Below are 5,637 nucleotides of genomic sequence, written 5' to 3' on the forward strand. Positions count from 1 at the left end.
TGGGATGGAATACCCTATCAGTCAGATTCGGGTCACCGGTCCCGTCTACTCTTCACTATGGGTGCAACCCCTCTACGCTTTTCTGCTTCCAACCCTCCAACAGGGCAGATATATAAAAGTTAGCTGGGCTGTGCTGTTGTAGGAATAAGTATAAGCAAGAGCCTCTCTGCACGGCATACCTTCGCATTAAGTGTAAATATAAGTTCTTGGTGCTCTGAAGGCAGATACTACCTGAAAAATACGTCATTATTTTCAGAGAGTTCACTTCATTGGAAGAGACTTACCTGAAAAGTAAAGTGACTGCAAACAACACCAGTTCTGTTGTACCTCAGACCAGCACTTCCACACATGGCTACGTAACCTCACATTCACATGAAAAAAAGAAGAAGTGGCCAAATGTATTCATGGAGCCGCCGGTCACATCTTCCCTTTAAGACCTCGGGCTCAGCCACCTTTGTCCTGCGCCCCCATCAGCTCCCCTGTGTATCCCTGGCCACCTCATCTCTCTGCATCTGAAAAAAAAGCAACACACCAACATCAAACATTACCCTAATGCAGAGCAGTAGCTTAATTCCAAAGGTCTTGTTTCTACTTAGGAACCCTGTTCACATAAGTCCAACTACAGCCTGTCATCCAAAGAAGAGACGCCTGCAAACATTACACCCCACACAATGCAGGTTTACCATCTTTGAGATACTGTCCCCTTCACTAGCCATGAACACCCTCTCCAACTTGTCTCCGCTTATGCCAGCGCCCACTAATGAAACACCCGTCCACACAGCCTCTCGAAAGCTAATCAATTCGAGACGACTGAGCAACCTTTGCCTGGGTCTAGACAGATCCTCATATTCACTACAGACTGCCGTCTGTAAGTCCTGCCGTCTGAAAGTCCAAGACACAGAAGACAGAGCACACAAACTACACAACCGAAGACACAGGCCAGAACTGCCCTGCCCAGCACACGCTAGCTTTGTGCTGAAAAGTAACCCACTCCCTTTACCTACTCAGAGGAGACTGCTCCCGCATAGCCCTCTGCTCTAGCCTGACTTTAAAACTCCTCCCTGAAACTGTCAACCTTGGCCCCCCTCCAGCACCTGTCCCTCTACTTCGCTTTCAGAGGGCCAGTGGTCTGAATTCATCCTTGACAAAAAAACCCACAACAAACAGATAACTGATGTGTTCCTGCAGTCACCATGTTCCTCTTCATCAGCAAAACAAAAAGAAATCACAGCTCCAGCAGCGACCACCATGACAGTAGATGCCAACCTCTTCCACAACACCCTCATCCTCAGAGGTGCCATGGCAATCCACTCACCTGCTTCACGTCGATTCCAGTCAGAGGCTGCAGCAACAATTATTTATGGCACCTAAGATACCAACAAACACAAAATTACCATTGCATTTCTGCAAAATCACCAGTCCCGTGCTCCTCCTCCACACTGTCCAGCTCACCTCAAATGCAAGAGACTAGAACAGACCAGACCCTGTTGACACCCAAATCCAAAACCGATATGACAGAGACTGATGAACCCACCTCCTTTTCCTAGCCAGCCCCCAGCGCCAAAACTTTAGAAACCCCTTCTCTTCTCCTCAACCGTCAGGGAAGGAGCCTCACTTCTTCCTGACAGCTCCCATCCTGTATTTGCAACCCTGAACCCCCTACGCCGGCTGCTTCTCAGGAGCAGCTCTTCTGAGCTGTGCCCTGCGTTTGGCAGGCACCTCCTATCTTCTGTCTTCCCACAGACTCTGGGCTCTGCATCAGACCCACAAAACAAATAATGTCCTGACACAATCTATGAGGGGCCTGCTGCCCGCTGCAAAAACTCTAGGGACACCGTGGCACTCCATGGGCAACGGGGAAAGGTGATGAGCCATGCCATACCCTGAACGACGCTATGCCTTACATCCCTGCTGCTTTCTTGAGAAATGCTAGTGCCATATATGCAGATGCATACAAAACGCTCACCCTAACCCCCATAAGATAATCTCATCATCAACCCAATTAAGAGAAACAATATCAGCAATTTACACAGCATACTGCAAAACTGGTGAAAAACCCACAGTTCTATCTTCAATAAAGTCAGAAATTCTAGGAAGATGCAGTGCTCCTAGAACAAAGAAAAGCATACTATTAAACCATCTGGGCACCCCCTAAACACTCATCACAAAGTTATGACCCGAAAAAAAAGGAAAAAAAAAGGAGCATAGCAGTCAACTTTCTACCATACAGGCAGCTGGATGTTTACTGCTCCCGAAGGTCTCAGCTCAGCCTTCTCACCTCTGCCTCCCTAAATGCCGAAACACGCCTGCCCAAACAGCTGAGCCTGTCCCAAAGCTGCAGCAAAGCGAGGGACCAGCAGAGCACCCACCCCACGGGGCCCAGCAGCAGAACGAGCTCCTGAGCCCGGGCTGGGGCTCGTGTACCCCGGGCCCCGCCCACCGCCCTCAGGCCCCGCCCACCGCCCTTCCCACAATCCCCTGGGAAAGGGGCAGGGCCAACCCCCAGAAGACGTGAAGGCGGGCGGCAGCGGGAGCAGCAGCTTCGCTTCTCCTGCCTTAAGTTCCCAGGAGGCGAAGCACCTCCCCTTTTTATTTCCATTTGGGACCAACCTCTGGTGATTCTCTTACCGCTTTTGTGTGATTTCTGTCCAGTTGTTGCTGTGGAGAAGAGAGCTCTGCAGGGGTTGCAATATTTTTGCGATCTTCAGATATTTTTGTGGTTAACTGATAATCGTGTTTTATCGTTTTGGAAGAGTGTTGGAAGCATATGATTTCCAGAAGACTTATGAGCACTTACGGGCTCCTGGAGGACTAAAGTGCCACGGAGACGCGCGTCGGAGGACTGAGGGGGCACTTCCGGGCTCCTGGAGGACCGAAGTGCCACGGAGACGCGCGTCGGAGGACTGAGGGGGCACTTCCGGGGTCCTGGAGGACCGAAGTGCCACGGAGACGCGCGTCGGAGGACTGAGGGGACACTTCCGGGGTCCTGGAGGACCGTGGGGTCACGTAGATGGAAACCCGGAAAACTGCCGGGCACTGACGGGGCCGCGGTAACGCGTAAGAGCCGATGCGGAGGGGCCGATGGCCGCTCTGGAGGCCGGGCGGGCGGCACCGATGCCGCTCCAGGTGGCGCGGAGCTCGCCAGAGTCCCGGCGGTCCTGGTTCGCCCTCCGGCCGCTGCTCTCTTGAGACTGCGGCCGGACGGGCCTCCGCGAAGCCGCGCCTGCGCACGAGCTGCGGAACCCACGCGGCGCCGGCGGCGGGGGCCGAGGGGGGCCGGGAGGCGCGGGCACTGCGCATGCGCCGCCCCCCACCTGCAGGACGCGCCTTCAGCCGCCAGGCGGCAGCACCCGCCCCGGTATTGACACACATCTGTGCGTTTAGGGAATTTACGTTGCCCGTTTCCTACATTAACGCTTTTGATACCGAATATCTATTTAGGCTGTCTGCCTACACACCTAGTTTGACACTAATATCTTTTTATAAACGCATCTAAGTATTTTTATATTCTAGGATCTTTCATATAACACAGAAGCACAGAAGCACAGAATCCTTAGAGACAGAGGTTTTTATTTTGAACTTTTACATACATAATTTATATATATGTATATTTCTCATTCCCTATTTCAACGCCTCCTGCCCATAGTTACAGGTTTTCACATTTTTTAATGCATCCCAAGAATTTTCAGACATTTTGGGGCCGCGACCCACTTCTTTTGGGGGGGCAACTCCACGTAACCCCCCCCCATCTCCCACTCACCTGCTCCTCTGCTGCATCATCGCTGCCCCAGTGACATCGGGGTGCCCCAAATGACACCATCACCCCCCAAGACACACACACACAGACACCCTTCTATTCACCCCAAAAAAAGGCTCAAAACGCCCAGACCCAGGGCTGGCCCCTTCTCCTCAGGGGGGCTCCGCCACCGGCTGCAAACCTGGGCTGGGGCATCTCTCGAGCAGCACGAGACGCCTACGACGAGGCACCTGGAAAACAAAAATCCCCAATTATAGCTCAGCATCCCAAAAAAACAGCACAGAAGAGAGCAGAGGAATTCCGTCAGACGGAGGGACGGGACAGGAGCTGGGGAAACAGCTCAGCTCGAAATACAGCACAGCCTTCAAAAGCCAGCGCCATCTGAACTCTTAAAAGTCAGGATTAAGACTAATCAGTGCCATTTTGAACACGTTCTTAGCGTAAGGGCGAACCCTCCGGCTGGTGCTGGGAAACGCCTGGCCCTTTCCCTTTCACTGAGAAGGTGTGCATGAAGTTTACATCCACCCAGTGAAAATACTTACCCTGTGAAAGTACTTGGCTTTCCTTCGGCGCTAATTTAACTTGCACAGCTGTGAACGGATACTATTAAACTATCCGTCTCCAAAATACACAGCTATGATTTGACCACGGGGGGGTTTTTGTGTGCTACACGAGGAGGAGGAGGGACATCGGGGCAGCGGCGCTGCCCGAGAGAGACACTACTGGCTGCCGGGAAAAGGCGGCACTGAAAGCCAGACAGAAGTAAAGTACTTCAGAGCACTCTGCCAAAAAACGGGGGGAAAACCGCGTAACATTCAGTTGTCTCTCCTTTTAAACATTTCGAACAAATACCTAACTGCCCAGGTACACCTCATAAATTGTACACTACAGCCGTTTAGGCGGCTGCAGTTTAAACTACGCAAGTCAGTTTGTCGATTATACAACTCTCACTTTTTTTTTTTTAGCTTCATTTAACATAGAAAAATCAGTGAGAGAAAAAACTCCTCCAAATGGTTTTACTTTTGGGGGCGGGGAATCAAATCGCCGGCGCCGCGATCCGTAGGGCTACCAAAAAGGACCGGCAGATTCGCGAATGCTTTTGGCTGTGCTGAAGGCGCGGAGGAACGCGTTTTTATGGTATCTCGACTGTTCCAACCGAGAACCCAAAGGCCGGCGATGCCAGCAACTGGGGGGAGACGCGCGGCACTTGGGCCTGCGGAAGGAAATGAACTTCCTCCCGAGGTTACAGAAAAAGGACATTGTTGAAGCCGTAACTCACCAAAACCACAACCAAAACCACAGGATTCGCCGTCACGAGTTAAACGCTGCTGATGCTTCACGGCAAAGCCTGGAGAACGCAGAGAGGCGATGCCCGTTTGTCCCGTTTTGTCCATGTCTCCTCTTTGACCTCGATCGCCTTTAGGACAGATGCCAGTATCTCAGTGAGGTTTTCGAGTACCGCTGTGAAATATTTTAAAGACTTATTGACTGAGAAAGCATAAAGTTTTTATCGTGAAAGCAAAGCCTGCTTCTTCTGGACATGCGAACTCTTACAAACAGTTCCTTCCCTCTTCTAGTACAAAATTATTTTCACAGTATCGTTTGACAGTGAGCACCCAGAAAGAGAAGAATATGCTTTCAGGAAGAGAAAAATAAATGGAGGGAAGTAAGCTTTGCAGAGGCGTAACGTGCTCCAGGACAGACTTTATTTTGGTTTTAGGATTGTGAGGGACGGACTGTAAATTCCCTGCCGAGGGGCAGGAGCCCCTCCAAGCCTTCAGTGGAACGCCTCAAACACTCGCAAGGAAATAAATAACGCAGGCCTGGCCTTCAAACAGCTGATGAGGCTCACACTTCTGGCGGCTGAAAGTGTGGGAGAA

At 51.4% G+C, this 5,637-nt stretch overlaps 1 long non-coding RNA gene across 1 annotated transcript; it reads right to left on the reverse strand.

Moving 5' to 3' along the window:
* Positions 1 to 390: 390 nt before the first annotated feature.
* On the reverse strand, positions 391 to 2,742 carry LOC134509818 (uncharacterized). The gene is made up of 3 exons (XR_010069435.1): positions 2,629 to 2,742; positions 1,316 to 1,367; positions 391 to 512 (listed from the first exon to the last, which is right to left on the reverse strand). It is a non-coding gene; the product is annotated as an uncharacterized LOC134509818 (long non-coding RNA).
* Positions 2,743 to 5,637: the final 2,895 nt, after the last annotated feature.

This window comes from Chroicocephalus ridibundus, unplaced genomic scaffold (genome assembly GCF_963924245.1).
Source record: "Chroicocephalus ridibundus unplaced genomic scaffold, bChrRid1.1 SCAFFOLD_136, whole genome shotgun sequence".
Lineage (NCBI taxonomy): Eukaryota > Metazoa > Chordata > Aves > Charadriiformes > Laridae > Chroicocephalus > Chroicocephalus ridibundus.